The following is an 18125-nucleotide window of genomic DNA, read 5'->3' as shown; positions in this document are numbered from 1 at the left end:
ATCTGGGGACTCAACTGCGGGAAGTGAAAAGGCCAGGTCACCATCCAGACAACTGGTCCACTTATCCACAGGTCTCCAAGTCCACCTGTGGCATTTGGATACCTGGGATCATGCAGACAGCATCCTTACCCCCACTACTGCCAAGCAGGCCCAGCTATGGACTGTCACACTGCCCCCACCCTGCTGCCACCTCTCTTCGAGTTCCCTGGCCCAGGCTAGGGTCTCAGACCTCCCAGCCCCTTTGTTCCATCCTGGGCATCAGAGTCCACGAGGTCAGGCCATATGTCCTGTCTCCCTGGTCTCCAAACCATTCTGAGATACAGGCAGAGGAGGTGGTCACCTCCTTCAAACCATGAAGCTGATCAATGCCAGCTGACATTTATTGAGTACTTGCCCTTTGCCAGCCACTGTGCTAAGTACCGTACCTGTATTTCTTCCTCGACCCTCACAATAACACCATAAGGGAGGTGATCTCATCATCCCCACTTTGCAGATGGGAAGACTAGGCACAGAGGTGTTCAGAAGCACAGCTAAGAGGGTGTTCCAATGGGAATTAAAACTCAGGCATTCTGGATGCACGGTCCAAACTACATTGTGTCTACTCAGCCACACTGACCTGGGCACAGCTAGAATGTGAGGGGACTCAAAAAGTAACATCCCAGTTCCCCTCCTGAGTTTAGAACATGCAGGTGACAGTCAGAGGATGGGCAGAATAATGCCAGCTCCATTCATTCACTTGACAAATATTTACTGAGCACCTACTATGTGCCTGCACTAAGCACTGGGGATATCACAGTTAAAAAAGAAAACAAACAAACGAAACCCCTTGGTCCCATGGAGTGGTTATTTTGGTGGGAAAGACACAATAAACAAGGTAAATAAATGAAATAAATTGTGTTAGTAGTAAGCGCTAAGGAGAAGAAAAGCAGGGAAAGGGGAATGAAATGTCAAGGGGTTAGTGGGGGGAGGAGGTGTTGCAATCGTAAGAAGCCAAGAGCATGATACTTGAGTTAAGACCTAAGTGGCTAAGTATGGTTATGCATTCATCTGGAGGAAGAGCATTCCAGGCAAGGGCCGTGAGGCGGGAGCTGGCCTGGGGAGCTCAGAATCAGCACAGCCATCGTAACTGGAATGCAGTGACAGGGAGGGGCACAGGTGAAGTAAAGGTTAGATGAGGCCACAGCAGACCGGGGTCGAGATGGTGAGAGCTCTCCAGGTTGCCATGAGGAATCTGGCTTATGCTCAGGTGAGTTGGAAAGCCAGTGATGTGACGTGATGTCACAGACAAACCTGCCTGGAGGAGGCAGCTTTAGCCAAATGGGCTTGTGAATACCCCTACCCCTGAATTGTCCCTGGCAGTGCTGGACGAGCCCAGACCTCCCCAGAGGGACAAAGCCAGCCTGCTGAGCTCAGCTGCTACCAAAGAACCACCCAGAACATAAGCCCCACTGCAGGCAGGCTGCGCTGAGGACATAGGCTATGCCCAGAGGGAGGCAAGTTGAACAGGTCCCTCACCCCACACTCACCCATCAGCTCCCTGGGTAGGCGTCAGGGAGGGGCACAGAGAGGCCGGGCATGTTCCTGGTGGATGCCTTTCCACATTTGGTTATTAAAAGGCAAGAAATGAGTCTGGTCCAGGCATCCGAAGGCGGAGAGTCTGTCTCAGGCTGAGCATGCACAGGCTTTGATTCTTCACTAATGTCAGCCTGGCCACCAACTCCCTCGACAAGAATAACAACCCCTCATGTCTGCAGAGAAGTATACATTCTGTCGTGTGCTTCCCAGTTGAAGGAGGAGAAACTGAAGGCCTGCAGCCCCAGAGATAAATGGTGGAGCTGAGGTTTAAGCCCAGGTCTGTCCCACTCCGTGGCCAGTGGCTCATCCATATACCCCAGTTGATAACTAGGGTAGCATTAGCATTTCAGCTGCACCAGCAGCACTATCTATATTTGGAAGTTTTACGGCAAAACTTACAAGATGAAAGACCTTTTAAGGTATGTGCATTTTTGCCACAATAAAAGTATAAATGCAGCAATAATAGAGAATAGTAAACATAAAATAGTACCCTGTTATCTACATTTATCAGTAATCTGGTGTGGCTCACAATGATGGTGGTTACCGTTTGGGAGTGTGCTGACTCCGTGCTAGGTGCTGTGCCAAGCACTAGGCATCTCCCTCCCGACGTGTGGGGCAGGGGACCCCTGGGAGACAGCGCCCCTCATTTTCTAACCTTTGAGTCTGCAACTCTCAGATGTTTCTTGGGATACCTTAGAGGACCAATGATCTCAAAGAGCTTTCCCTTCCCCATGCCTCTCTTCTTCCTTACTTCATCTGGACGGAGGAGCAGCTGGGCTCCCAGAGGAAGCGCAAGATCTGCTGCCCCTCCGCTGACAAGGTCAGGGCTCAGGGTCTCAAACAGAATCCAAGACTCTTTCTCTGCTTGGCCAAAGGTCAGAGGAACTTAGCCTTGGGGTAACTAGTTATGAGGCCTTGGACAGGTCACAGGAGTTCCTTATTCTCGCGAGTGGAGGTAAATTATCGGTGTGAGGTTGCTCTGAGGTCTACATATGAGAAAACATATAAAGCAGCTGAGGACAATAAAAGGTATGGTTATTAGGGGCAGAAATTGGTCCCTATTCATGTCAGGGAATAACAGAAAGCAGCTTACAGCAGTGGCTTTCAAAAAAGCACACATTGTCCTTTCAGCCGCTAGATTGCTGGTTCTCAAGCTTTAGCCCCCGGGGGAGGGGGAGCTGTTGAAACAGATTGCTGGCCCCACTCCCCTGGAGTTTCTGATTCTGCAGCTGCTCTGGCGTGGGGCCTGAGAATTTGCATTCTCAAACGTTCCCAGGTGATGCTGAAGCGGCTGGTCTGGAGTCCAGGCTTTGAGAAGCACTGTCCTTGATCACTGGTTCTCAGCTGTGGCTGCACCTTGGCATGGATCAGGGGGATGCCTCAGCCAGCTCTGAGACCTGGATCACACTCTCAGAGATTCTGAGGGTACGGCTCCGACGTGGGAGTTTTCCAAGCTCCCAGCTGATTTTAATGTGCAAGCCCAAATTGAGAACCGCTGCCCTGAGTAGAGGAAGGAGAGCTAAACCGGGCCTCCTCGTTGAGTGGGCCCACCTGTAGCATCTGCCACACCCACCAGCCAGTAAGGGCAGGCAGCTGTGGGGAGGGGTTTGAGAAAGCCTTATCATTGTTAGCAATCATAAAAGTTAACATTTCTGAAACGTTCACATGGGCCAGGCACTTTCTTAAATACTTTACATCTAATAGTTCATGAAATCCTCATAACAACCCCATGAGATGAATAATGGCATTATTTGCCGTTTACATTTCAGCCTGATATACAAAGAAGTTGGGTCACTTGTCAAAGGTCAAACAGCCAGAAAGTAATGGAGTCAGGATTTGAAAACAGCATTCCCACCTCAGTTCTTTTTTTGAGACAGAGTCTCGCTCTGTTGCCCAGGCTGGAGTGCAGTGGAACGATCTCGGCTCACTGCAACCTCTGCTTCCGGGTTCAAGTGATTCTCCTGCCTAAGCCTCCTGAGTAGCTGGGACTACAGGCACATACCACCACGCCTGGCTAATTTTTGTACTTTTAGTAGGGACAGGGTTTCCACATATTGACCAGGCTGGTCTTGATCTCCTGACCTCAATTGATCCGCCCGCCTTAGCCTCCCAAAGTGCTAGGATTATAGGCGTGAGCCACCACGCCTGACTGGGTCCTAGTTCTTGACCACTGGGCTAAGCAGAATGTACTTATGATTAATTCTTGTGAAATTAAAAAAAAAAAAAAAGGTTTAGTGGGAGAAAAACTCATTTTGTGTCTACTCTTTGCTCTGGAAGCCTTTCAGGGGCATTAGGCCAATATGATATGATGCTGACTCTAAAATATTTGATTTACCTTTTCCAAAGCACATTTGCAGACATGATCTTATTTTGATGACCCCAACAACATGATCTCTCTCTACCACTCTTCCCGTAACCCATGCTCCAGTGAAATAAACCACTTCACCATTCATTTCAACTCAACCAACATTTACTAAGTACGTACTTTGTGCCAGCCACCAGCCGACAGCTTGAGGACATAGAGATGTCAAGACCCCGAGACTCAGAGAGGCAGTGACCTGCCCAGGGGTGAGTTAAAGACAGAGACTGGGCCCAGCTCATCTAACAATACTCTCATCTTGGAGGAGCTGAGGGATGAACAGGAGAGGAAGGTGGTCCTGCAGGAGCTGCAACAGTGCTCTTGCCCACTTTGGGACTGGCATGGCCTCTGATGGCTCCTGGAGAAAAGACAGCAGGTTGGGGGCTGGCAGGAATTAGGAGAGCGGCATGAATGCCCAGGCTTAGAGCAAGAACTTATGAGCTCCTGCTCAGACATAAGCCTTGGCCCAGCTCCTTCTGGCCTCCACATACCCTCACCCCTTCTCTACCCCCAGCCAGGCAGCTTTCCTATCCAAAAGGGCAATTACTCCAAGCAACCAGGAAGGCCAGAACCAGGGGACAAATTTCCCAATATAACTCTGGTCTAGACTTTAACCTCCAAATGACAGTATACTCACAATCCTTGGGTCTGCTTATAATGTTAATGTGTAAATGTGAACATAGTAAATAACCACAATTTTTGTTACCCTATTAGGGGCACATCTCTTTTTTTTTTTTTTAACAATATCCAGAGGCCTTAAAAAATAGAAGTGGTCCAGGCCACTCTCTACCTCTGAGAAGCTCTGCTGAGAGATCAGGGGACAGTGGCCCAGAGAGGAATGACTTGCCCAAAGTCACACAGCAAGCTGGTATCAGAATCCACCAAAACCCAGGACTTCTGACTCCTACCCAGGTCTCCTTGGGGTTCTAAAGGACCCCCTCACTAGAGAAACCTGCTCGTAAATGTCCCAGTTCTTAAGCAGCTCATGTCTACTTACAGCTTCAGCCACCACCTTTATGCAGGCCACCTCAGCCCAGACCTCTCCCACCCAGTCCCATCCAGAGGTCTCACAAGCATCTCAGATGCTGAGGCTCCAACTCTGAACTAACCACCTTTCCCTTGAAATCTGCCCCACCCGTATTCCCTCTCCCTCAACCCTTAGCTGCTCAAACCAGAAACACAGGCAGCTTCCTCTCCATCACCCTCACAACCTCCAGTAAACCAGTAGTGCCCATCACTTCTACCTGTCTTTTACCTTTCTTGAACCCTCCCTTGTCCCCTGCCCTCCACCACCACATGAAGACGACCTCATCACTTCAGCCCTTATCCATCAGAACAACCTCTCCCCTTCAGTTCACGCTTTCCTTCGACAAGTGCATGAATACTCACTGTGGGCCTGGCACTCTACCCTGGGCTGGGGTGCAGCATTGAGCAAGACAGCCAAGATTCTGTCACCGGCATGACTGCACAAAAACCATTTTAACCACACTTCTCCCCTGCTCTGATCCCTGGGTGGCTGCAAACTGCCCCCGGGTTCAAGTGCAAACTCCCTCATGCAGGTATTCATATTCCTGGACCTTCCAACCACCCCTGATCCTTCCGGACTGGTCTGTCATTGTGCCTTGCCCAGGCTGATCCAAACAAGCTATTGGCCATCCTCCAAAACACCAGCTCAAAGACCCTCTCCTCCACAAAGTTTCCCTGCCTGAGTCAAGCACCCCACCTGGCAGGGTGAGTTTTAGCTTCTTCTGGAATCCCATTGAAACCCAGGGTTTGTGTGTCTGCCTCCCAGACTGGACTGTGATTCCAGGCGCTCAGGGGACTGAGCCATTGCCAAGCCCAGAACCTGGCACTGACGGGCATCAATGTGTTGTGTTGATGGATGGACAGACAGAGGGGTGGGTAGAGCGAAGTCCAACCGCCCTTTTCATTCACTCGGCCCAATGCCTATGCCTTTGTAGTTTTCTGGAAGTCCCTCCAGCTGTCTAACCTCCCCTGCTGGCATTATGGAAGCTCATGCCCAATTCTTCTCTAAATCTGTCCCCTTCCCTTCCCCAAGGCCCAGACCGTCCTGCCTTTCCCTTGACTGGGCAACAAGTCAACAAGAATAAAGGTCTGGTGAGGCCAACCAGGGAAAGGGCAGCCCTGGCCTCTCGGGGTCTCAAGCCCTCGGCCTGTGTGTGTGCCAGAGCTTCCCACAGACTCGGGAATAAGGTGCCGGAGGCTGGCCGGGCTGCCTTGCGGTTTGAAGCAGTGAGTCACCTTCTGGCTGCAAGTGAAGGAACTCTCACTGCGCCCTTGTTTGGACAAGACGGGGAGGCGCACTCAGAGTCAGAGACCCCGGCGCAGAAGACAGGGACAAGGAGAAGGGGCCACCAAGACCCCAAGAGAGTCAGGGAGACAGACGCACAAAACGACCGACACAACCAGGGACAGGTACGGCACGCAAAGAGAGAGGAGAAGGATAGAGGCAGCCAGCCCAGAACAGAGGGGGAGCGCAGGGAGAGGAATCGCGCCGCCGGTGTAGACAACTCAGCTCCCTGCGCACGCTCTGTCCTCCCCCTGCGGTGTCCGGGCACTACAGGCCTGGACCCAAACGTGGACAAAAACGGAGCCAATGGGCTTCCAGACCGGGACATTACCTCACCAGAACCGGCTGTCATTGGCCGGCGCCCCCGCCGGGGCGGGCTGTTGCTATGACAGCCCAGGCCGGCTTTGCAGAGGGACGCTTGGAGGAAGCTCCGGGAGGGAAAGCCGCGTCCACACCTCTTTCCAGGATATGGTGGGGCCCAGGGACCCCTCCCCTCCGACTGAGCCCCAGAGACCCCCTACTTAGGCCGTAAGGGGAAAACCGAGCTCCTGCTGGCCCAGGCATCAGAATTCCTGTAGACGCCCATTCGGCCCACTCCCTCAACCTGGCCCACAGTCCCTTGCCAAGACCACCCCGCCCCCACAACCCTGGAACCACACACTCATCCATACATTCTGCAAACAGCAATGAGCGCCCTCCAGCATCCAGGTGCAGCGCTGGGCTCTGCAGACGCAAAGATGAATCCACCTCCACCCCTGCCCTCACGAAGCGCCCCCAGTCCGATCAAGCAAGCAGTCCAGGAGAAAATGACAAGGCAGTGTGTTAAAGATTAAAATAGGAGGAGCACGGGGCTTGTGGGAAAACAGAGGAGGGGTCCCTACTCAACCTACCCAATCAGGGGGACTGCTGGGAGAAAGGGATACAGAGCCAGGACCTGAAGGAACCAGATGAGGAAGGGTGGGGAAGGGATTCTAGCCAGAGGGGACAGCCTGCGCAAAGACTGGAGGCAGTAAAAAGCAAGGAACACTCGAGGCACTATGGCAGGAAATTAGATGGTGGAGTTGAGGGTGTTGGAGAGGAGGAGGAGTTTAAAGTAAAGCTGAAAGGGGAAGCAGGAACGAGATCCCAAAGGGCTTGAATGTCGTGCTAAGGGATCTTGGACCACATTCTCAGGCAGTTGGGTGATGGAAGGGGAGAGGGCTATGATTAGGTTTGCATTTTAGGAAGATCCCCACTCTTGCAGCTGTGTGGAGGATGGGCTGGAGGGGACTAGGAGAACAGTCATTGCAGGGACTGGGGAGAGTCAGGGCAGCGGAGACCAAGGCTTCCAGCTGGAGTAGAGATGGAGAGACCCAAACTCAGGAGGAGGTGTAAAGGACGTGGAGCCACAGTTCAGGTGACTGAGGAGATGGCACCAGCTCACCTGGGAGGCTGTGAGGGCTTCCCTGGCAACCAGATAGGGTCGTCTCTCTCCTTCCATATGATATTGGTGTCAGCTTGTGTATGCAACTTTTGTTTCAAGAGTCATGCTGCATTGAAAAGATGTCTACCTCTTTTCACATCTCCCCACCCCTACACACACACACACACACACACACACACACACACACTCAGGCTGTGATTCAACTCCATTCCCAGCACTCAGCACAGAGCTTTGTCCCAAGTACGAGTCCACAAATCCAAACCCCTATTAGCCCCCTACCCATGACCCTTACGCCAGCCTCCACCCATCCCTCCCAGCCTCTACCCTTCCTTCCCAACCTCCATGCACCTGCTTCCCATCTCTTTAGTCGTGTTGTAGCGACCACCTAGGAGCTGAGACTGCCCCCAACCCCCACTATGTCCATCCTTTCTATCACCCCTCAGCAGTGAGGAAAAGTTGCCTATCTGTTGGGTCAGATTTCTGAAGACTGATGAGGCCCATTTTCTGGTAAGCGGGGTCATTACAGTGCAATCATTGGGTTGTTATGAGAATTAAATAAGGTTTGTTGCCTGGCACACGCAACTATCCAATCAATCAGCTGTAGTAATGACATTATTATGGGTGTTAGAGGAGGATGGAGAGGGCTGGCTAGGACTCCAGTGTGGCACAGCTCTGTTTTGGGATACTGGTGTTTGCTTCACTCATTACAGAGTGGTGTCTTGACTTCTCATTTGTCACACATACTTGTTATTCACTCTCTCAAGGAAAAATGTGAAACAAAGTAGATGGTGGGATAAGAGCCCTGGGTTTTTATTATTATTATTATTATTATTACTATTATTTGAGATGGAGTCTCACTCTTGTCACCCAGGCTGGAGTGCAATGGCATGATCTCAGCTCACTGGAACCGCTGCCTCCTGGGTTCAAGCAATTCTCCTGCCTCAGCCTCCCAAGTAGCTGGGATTACAGGCAGGTGCCACCATGCCCGGCTAATTTTTGTATTTTCAGTAGAGACGGGGTTTTGCCATGTTGACCAGGCTGGTCTCAAACTCCTGACCTCAAGTGATCCACCCGCCTTAGCCTCCCAGAGGGCTGGGATTACAGGCATGAGCCACGATGCCCAGCTGAGTCCTGGATTTTTGTCATAATACCACGTGAATACCATCAAACTCTCACGGAAATCCTTCATGCAGTGACTACAGATGTCCTCTCCCAATGAACCAAGACAGGACAATTGAGTGGCTTCTTAAATGTCAAAAGAATCAACTCAGATCTTCCAATTAAGGAAACTTCAGAATGTCAGAGCTGACAATACCCTTAGAATCCTCTTATTCAACCTTTGGTTTGACATATGAGGAAACTGAGGGCCAGAGAAGGCAAGTGACTGCCCAGAGTCACACAGTTGGGTCAACCAGCAGAACCAGAGTCTTTTTAGGCACCCAGTTTCCCCCTCATTGCTCTTTCCCAAACCTGGTCTGTCTTTCAGTTGAACAGTGACTAGAACCTCCTCTAGCCAGGGCACATGTAGGGCCTTCACATATTGTTACATTAAACATTCAGGACAGCCCTGCAGGAGGGGTATTGTTATTCCTATCTGAAAGGTCCAAAGAGAGAAAGTATCTCCTCCAAAACCACACGGTGTTACTGAATTGAACCCAGGCCTGTCGGGTTCCAAGGCCCACATTCTTGGCGTAGCAGTGTGTTGACTCTAGGACTGCTCACGTGGTTTATTTGGAGCTTGTGGGCATCAGAGTGATTTGCCAATACAATCACTAAAAGAAGAAGAGGTGAATCTGCAACTTGATGAAAACAAAAGAGGGCCTGGAAGCTTCTGCACATCAGTGCTTTATGTACCTGCCCTGTTGTGTGGAAGCACTCCTCTAAAAGCAGTAGGTGTCAAAGGGTTATGCCCCATCTGAGGGTCTAGAAGAGAACCAGCTAGGAGACTTGCTTCCCAGCTAGACTTGGGCACATTTTCTGAGTGAGGCACCACCACCCATGTTCTCTGAGTAGAGGGTCCTCAGAAGGAAACACAGAAGAGTATGTTTTTATTTTTATTTTGAGATGGATTCATTCTGCTGCCCAGGCTGGAGTACAAAGGCATGATCTTGGCTCACTGCAACCTCCACTCCCAGGTTCAAGCGATTCTGCTGCCTCAGCCTCGCAAGTAGATGGGATTACTGGTGCCTGCCACAAGGCCCAGCTAATTTTTTGTATTTTTAGTAGAGACAGGGTTTCGCCATGTTGGCCAGGCTGGTCTTGAACTCCTGACCTCAAGTGATCCAACCACCTCCGCCTTCTAAAGTGTTGGGATTACAGGCGAGAGTATGTTTTAATGAGGTCTCTGCATAAGTATGGGTCTTGAAGTGATCATAGGTTCAGGATATCTTGCAGAAAGGGCCAAGTGGGTGATATCTATAAGGACAAATCAACTGCGTTAACTTCATTGTCACTGGAGACTCCCACAGCACAGTGCCCTACAGCCTTTTCCAGCCTTTGATGGAGGAAAGGCAGTGTCCCTCAGCACTGGAAGAGATGCCATCCTTTATAGCAAAAAATGGATTATTCAACATCTTCAAGAGGTTCTATTTCTGGCTCTAGAAAACACTATGACTATTGATCAGCAAAAAAATTTTGCTGTCTCTGGCTCTGGAAATATATCTGATCTTGGCTCTGGAAAATATTCCAGAGATATTTATAGTCCCACAACTTTGTCAACTCCAGGGTAAACCCCACAGCTCCAGAGGACTTTCTGCTCCTAGTTTTGGAATTCTGCAGCCTGTTTCTGGAAGACCTTTCCTCACTGGTTTTGCACTGTCCTGCCCTCCTGGCTCTAGATTATGCAATCCCATTTCTGGAAGACACTCTGACTGTGAAGCCAAAGAACTCTCTATACCTGTCTCTGGAGGGCTGATTCTCTGTAACAATGGAGGACCACTTGACTGGCCTGGAAGACTGACTGTCCATACTCTTTTTCCAGGATCTGGACTTGACATCCCTGGCCCAAAAAGATTGACTATCTAGGGACCTGAAGGGCCTCTCTAGCTGACACACTGTAATACCATATTTCACAAGTGCTGTCTTGACCCAGTTTTGAGATCCTGGCTAAAACCTCTCAATCCCTCCTTGTGGGTGCTTTGCTCAGCCTACACCTTAACCCCTCCAAACTCTAGGCATGGAGGTGTCTGTGCCCCTGGATCTAGACAACTCTTAGAATAATCTTCATTCCTGACTTCTGGAGTAGGAGGGGAAATTTGGATAGGTTGGAGGGATGGGAAGATAAGAGGAAGGGATGGGAAGATAATGGAATGGTTACTGTGGCATCTGTTCTGATCAGCAACTGAGCTGGATTTAAGTTCCGTGGTCACAGGTTAGAGGCCACAATTGTTCAGATTTCATTTACATGAGCAGCCTGATGAGGTTCCAGGTTCAACAGGCGGAACTAATTTTGATTCTGCAGTGCATGAGGCCTAGAGTGGGGGAAATGGAGGCTGTTCTCCCCATAGCTGTTGACCCCAGCAAGGTTCATGGAGTCTGAAGGTGAGGCGTCCTGGCCAAGACGTGCAGCATGATGAGCCCTGGCCAAGCCACTTTATGGACAGAAACATGGACAAGTGGAACCAGGGCAGAAAAGAGGGCACATGACAAAATTCCCATGAGGTCTGCAGTCAGGGCCATTCAAAGGCCTTTCTTACCATGCCAAACACCATACCCTATCCCTGACCTTCTACATTCCTCCTGGAATCACCAGTGCTAGGAGTTTAAAAATTACATTTCCTGGTCAGGCATGGTGGCTCACGCCTGTAATCCCAGCACTTTGGGAGGCCGAGGTGGGCAGATCACGAGGTCAGGAGTTTGAGACCAGCCTGACCAAAATGGTGAAACCCCATCTCTACTCAAAAACACAAAAATTAGCCGGGCATGGTGGCACGTGCCTATAATCCCAGCTACTCGAGAGGCTGAGGCAGGAGAATCGCTTGAACCCGGGAGGCAGAGGTTGCAGTTAGCCGAGATCGCCGTACTGTACTCCAGCCTGAGTGACAGAGCGAGACTCTGTCTCAAAAATTTAAAAAAATTACATTTCCCAGACATCCTTCGAGTTGGATTTCGATTGGGTTCTGCCAATGGGATGTATCCATGCGAGATTCTGGAACTAACATCAGAAAGAGTCCAAGCTCCTAACTTTTATCAGTGGCAATGACAACAGTCAAGCAGCATTGATGGTGATACAGGATTGTGAGCCCAAAATGACACCACATTTCTTTTTCACTCCACTGGTCCTTCCAACGTTTTTACAACCAATTCCCTAAATTGAATCACTCTGTCTGAAGTACCTAGAGTGGTTTCTGTTTACCTGACACTTATCAAAGATTTATGAGTGCCTACTATGTTCTAAGATGTTCTAAGAACTAGGACTATGAGACTGAACAAGAGTGGAATAATGGATGGGGTCAGAGAGGTTGGCAGGAGCAAAGCCATACAGGACCTTTTAAGCCATAGGAAGAAGTTTGGGTTTCAGTCTGATTTCAGTGCTAACAGCATCTTATTCAGGGAAGGGAAGGATGTGACTTATGACTTGGGCTCTATGACAGGTGAAGTCTAGCAGGCTGTAATAGAAAGGAGGGAGAGAGGGGGCTATCTGAAGACTTCAAGCTGGAGATGACAGACTGAAGCTGGTGGGGAGGGGCTTACTGTTATAACATTAGGATCTGATGATGGTAGCTCTGATGAGATGAAAAGCAGAACTCTATTACTTACAGCATCCAGTGGGAGAAAGTTGCCGTGCAGGGCCATGTAGGGAATTGCACCCGGGGACAGGGGAACAGCAAGCTGGAATGTAGAAGGCGGCTTCTCTATGGCAAGTGGAGTGGGGTTAGCAGGTCTAGGGGCTTCCTGTGGGTTGGGAATTTTGAGTGATTTCACAGACCCAAGGAAGAAGGGTTCATCCCTTGATGTTTAGCAAAGAATTCCTGCAAGTTGGGTATATTGTTGTGACCCAGTAGTGTTAGAGCCCAGTAAGGAAAGAGGTTGGAGTGCAGGCTAAGCGAAGTGCCCACAAAGAGGAACTGAGAGTTTTTAGCCAAGATCTCAAAATTGGGTCAAGAGAGCCCTTGTGAAATATGGTATAAGAGCATGCCAGCTAGAGAGCAGTGGGCGTGATCAGGATCTGCTTTAGAGGTAGAGCTGACCGGACTTCCGACGGACTGGACCTGAGAGAAAGAGGAATCTTAACCATGGACTTCCATAATCAGGGCTCTGATTTTGAAACCATGCCTCTCATCAGATACGAATAAAGATGTTTGATAACTTTTTTTTCTTTTTTTTTGAGACAGACTCTCACTTTGTTACCCATGCTGGAGTGCAGTGGCGGGATCTTGGCTCACTGCAACCTCCACCTCCTGAGTTCAAGCAATTCTCCTGCCTCAGCCTCCCAGGTATCTGGGACTACAGGCGCCCACCACACCCAGCTAATTTTTGTACTTTTAGTAGAGAGGAGGTTTCACCATGTTGGCCAGGATGGTCTCGATCTCTTGACCTCATGATCTGCCCCCTCCAGCCTCCCAAAGTGCTGGGATTACAGGCGCGAGCCACTGTGCCCGGCCATTTGATAACCTTTTAAAAATTCATTCAAATAAATGAAGGGCTAACAAGATAGTAAGAAATAACCAGGGCTAGTTGGAAGGAAATATATAAGAACCCAGAAAGGAAAACAATCATAGAAGCCAATTTTGCCCTGAGAACACTGACCAAGAATAATGAAGAACAAACACAAACACACAATATCAAAAATAAAGGGAGGGTGCATCACCACCAATGCTACAGACATCAAAAAGAAGAGAATGTGATGAAAAACTGCATGCCAATACATTTGAAATTTTAAATCAAATAGATAAATCCTGAGAAAAATATAGCTTAATAATACCGACTCAAGTTAAAAAGAAAAAAAAAAAATGCTACAACCACTTTGCAAAAGAGCTTCATTTTTTTCTAGGAAAGCTGAGAACTTTCTGTGACCAGCAATTATAGTCCTAGATATATACCTTAAACAAAGTCATGCATATGTGTAATCATTAAAATGGGTAGGAATATTTTTAGAAGTACAGATGCACTGTTAACAATAGCTGGGGCTGGACGTGGTAGCTCATGCCTGTAATCCCAGCACTTTGGCAGGCCAAGGCAGGCGGATCACAAAGTAACGTGTTCGAGACCAGCCTGGCCAACATGGTGAAAACCTGTCTCTAGTAAAAATACAAAAATTAGTCAGGCGTGGCGGTTCCTGCCTGTAATCACAGCTACTTGGGAGGCTGAGGCAGGAGAATCACGTGAACCTGGGAGACAGAGGTTGCAGTGAGCCAAGATGGCACCACTGCATTCCAGCCAGGACGACAGAGCGAGACTCCATCTCAAAATAATAATAATAATAATAGCTAGAAATTGGAATAACATAAATATCCATTAAGAGTAGAAGGTGGCATATATAGTATAGTGAAATACTATGCAACAATGAAAATGTATGAACTACAGTTATACATAACAGGATGAGAATTACAAGTATAATATTGAAAGAAAACGTGAAGATGCAAAAAAAAGTATTCTGTGATTCCGTAAATATAAAGTTCAAATACAGGCAAAGCATATATATATATATGATTTATGATAAGTTTTTGAGTGCTGGCAATGTTATTTCTTGACCTGAATGGTAGTTGCATGAGTGTTTATCTTTATTTGTCAAATTATGCATTTATTTTCATGTACTTTCTGTATATAATTTCTGTTTTATGATATAAAAAAGGTTCCAGAGAATGATTAAAAGAATGGAGCTAGACAACTGGATGAATAATGGTGCCAATTTTTGATTTGGAGAGAGTTTCAAAAAAGGAGTGGGAAGTGGGAAGATGGGGAATCCGTAAATGAGATACTCATTCTTGCCATATAAATTCTGGCATGCCCGTTGGACATTCAAGAAAATATCTCAAGCCTGTAATCGAGGATTGAGTCTCAGAGGAGAGGCCCCAACTCTCCATCTCAAATGAGTGGAAGGAGATATTTACAACAGACATAGCTGGCAAACAGCTTACATCTAGAATATATATAAAGAACTCCTACAAATGAGCAAGAAAAAGATAGACAACTTTGTAGAAAATTGGGCAAGAGACTTGAGCACATTAGGTTTTAATGTAAGAAATTACACAACTGGGTCATTGTACGGGAATGAAGTGAAACCCAGTAGCTTGGAATCCCCAAGCTACTGGGGAGTCAAGAGACCGGTCATTGCAAGGCAAGGATGTAGGATGGAAAAAATTGAAACATGTATTATTGGTTAAATCCCAGACAAATGGCAAGAGTTTAGAAAGTGCCAGTGACGTGCCTGATAGAATCTCACCACAAGATGGACACCAGCCCATCAGAAGCCTGGAGAGCCCACCCAGCGTGAGACCTCTGTGGGTCCAGGATCTTGGAATGGCATCCCATGGCTTAATCTTCCGAATTCAACCAAATAAAGTTGCCCCACCCATGTTGTGTACCCAAGCTTCCTACCAAATCTCCTTAGCTTAAATGCAAGATTAGTACTATTTTGTTCATCTTGATCGGAGGGAGAAATGAATAGATCCATGCACATATATTTCTTTTACCACAACAAGATGATGAAGAAATAAATCCATAATATTGATACTTTTGTATAAGCTGTGTGTACAGTTGCAGTAGGAAATTTTATAATCTTTGATTTGCTTTATATAGTTTCTGCTTGCTTTTTATGATATTTAAAACAAAATCTAAGCAACAAATTTTATGTCTGATTAGATTTACAGAAGCTGCTTAAGTGCTTAGGGATAATTTGTTCATCATATTTGTAAGTCTCCCTTGTTAGGTGTTTGAAGTGTTTGAATTGGCTAAATTAAATTTGTAATTGTAGTTGAAATATCTAAAGGAATTTTCTTAATTAAATGTTTAAACGATGTTAAAAGTTTATGAGAATTTAATCTATCAAATTTATGAGTTAATTGAATATGAATCAATGAACAAGTAAATGTGATCTTGCTCTTATATAAAAACTACTAAGTTCATAAATAAAATACAAAGATCCATAAGTTGGGGGGAAAAGCAAAAGCAAGAGCGAGCTTCTAAGATCTATAACTTCAAAAAATTAAATATTGATTGAAATGTAAGTCATTGTAATTATCCCCACTAGCTGAAATCTCACATCTGAATGCTTATACGCAAAACAAAATGTTACCCTGAACATACTAAACAAATAAAAAACCATGTGGTAATTGCTATACATACACATGCTCACTGCTGGAAACATTCATACTGCACTCAAATCCAGGTGGGAGAAGGCGGTGTGTGCTACAGGTGAATCTCGGCTCTTCTCCTGTGAGGATCAGGTCTTTTTCTTAATTATTTTCCATACATTTTTCTTGCTTTACCCAGAGACCTGGAGGCCCTCCCAGCCCAGGTCCAATTCAGATGGATTCATAATTAACATCATTAACCTATTGATTTACTTGTTTATTTACACTGTGGCACATGTTCGTTGTACAGAAGGAAAACCTCCTTTGCATCTTATACTGAATAATATCAATGCACACAAACCTACCCACTGCTTAGGGTTAAGTTACTAGATGATTTTAAAATAATAGCAAGGTTTTTATTTATTTCCATTTAGAATGCTTTGTTTTAGGCAGAAATCCTTGAAAGGTTGCTAGATAGGTGCTTAGCAATGCTTTTGAGATATTTGAGTTAATTGGTTGGGAGTTTGGGTGTGCTGGGAACGCCATAGACTCAAACATTTTTCCTTCCAACGCATCTTCGGGAACAGATTCAGTTGATGTGGTGGCAATTCTTGTACTTCCCTTCTGGGCACAGAGCACTTCTCAGAGAGAGAAGGAAGGCTTTACCTCTCTCTTGTCACTGGAACATTTAATTTCCCACTTGTTTTTCATCTCTGTCTGGGAAATCTCCAGGAGGACAACTGATCTGCCAAGAGGTGTCTTCCATTCCAGGGCCGTGGCCAAGTCACCGTATTTACGCCATCAGAACCTCACCTAGCCCCTTCAACAAAGGATGTAATTGTAGGTATTGAGAAATGATTCCACTCTCCCTGCTTGAAGGACTGGCTTTGGGTCAGCTTTTTGAAGGCCAAGGCTCAGTTCACAGGATGTTAACACGTGTCTGAGCAGATGTGGATACTAGCTGTGCCATCCATGTTTTAACCCTTGATTTTACAGCATGGAAACTTGAGGGTCAGGGGAGGAAGCCAGGCCTTCCCATGGCACCCTGTTAAGTACTGTCAGACCCCAATAGGCTAGGCCTTGCCTTGCTTCCCCTCACTGCCTCTATTGTATCTTACATTTATTTTTTATATGTATGTATTTACTTATTTTTTGAGACAGCGTCTCACTCTGTCACCCAGACTGGAGTGCAGTGGCACAATCTTGGCTCACTGCAATCTCCACCTCCCGGGCTCAAGCGATTCTCCTGCCTCAGCCTCCTATGTAACTGGGACTACAGGTGCATGCCACCATGCCCAGCTAATTTGTGTGTGTGTGTGTGTATATATATATATATATATATTTAGATAGGGTTTCTGTCTTGTTGCCCAGGCTGGAGTGCAATGGCGTGATCTTGGCTCACTGCAACCTCCACCTCCCGGGTTCAAGCGATTGTCCTGCCTCCAAGTAGCTGGTACTACAGGCATGCGCCACCATGCCTGGCCAGTTTTTGTATTTTTGGTAGAGACGGGGTTTCACCATATTAGCCAGGTTGGTCTCAAACTCCTGACCTTGTGATTCGTCCGCCTCTGCCTCCCAAAGTACTGGGATTACAGGCGTCAGCCACCGCGCCCAGCCTGTATCTTACATTTATTAGAAGGCTTCGGGCCAGGCCCAGAGGTTCACCCCTGTAATCCCAGCACTTTGGGAGGCTGAGGTGGGCAGATCACTTGAGCTCAGGAGTTCAGGACCAGCCTGGGCAACATGGTAAAACCCCATCTCTACAAAAAAAATTGCAAAAATTAGCTAGGTGTGGTGGCATGCACCTGTGGTCCCAACTACTCAGGAGGCTGAGGTGGGAGGATTGCTTGAACCCAGGAGGCAGAGGTTGCAGAGAGCCAAGATTGTGCCACTGTACTCCAGCCTAGATGACAAAGTGAGATCTTGTCTCAAACCAAAAAAAAAAGAAACAGGAAAACTTCTACCTTTTAGTTTCCATGCTAGGGAGCTTTGCACACATGGCTATATTATTGCCATGTGTCAAATGAGAACACTAAAGCCCAGATCAAGTAACTTGTCCAAGGATCCCAACATGATGCTGATGATCCCAAAGTCCTTATTTATTCCAAAATCTAGGTATATTGACTGCTACTTATCTAGAGCATGTGAACAAGCTACCAAGAAGTTACCAACAAAGACGAAAGGAGGAGACGTTAACACTGGTTGACAACAGAGGCCCCGAAG

The 18125-nt window shown here is 47.4% G+C and overlaps 1 long non-coding RNA gene across 1 annotated transcript; it reads left to right on the top strand.

The window, feature by feature from the left end:
• Positions 1–6642: 6642 nt before the first annotated feature.
• On the top strand, positions 6643–15778 carry LOC117093914. The gene is made up of 3 exons (XR_004441296.1): positions 6643–6819; positions 8112–8175; positions 15001–15778. It is a non-coding gene; the product is annotated as an uncharacterized LOC117093914 (long non-coding RNA).
• Positions 15779–18125: the final 2347 nt, after the last annotated feature.

The sequence above is a fragment of the Trachypithecus francoisi genome, unplaced genomic scaffold (genome assembly GCF_009764315.1).
Source record: "Trachypithecus francoisi isolate TF-2019V2 unplaced genomic scaffold, Tfra_2.0 Lachesis_group12, whole genome shotgun sequence".
NCBI lineage: Eukaryota > Metazoa > Chordata > Mammalia > Primates > Cercopithecidae > Trachypithecus > Trachypithecus francoisi.
This window is presented reverse-complemented; position numbering and strand designations above follow the sequence as displayed.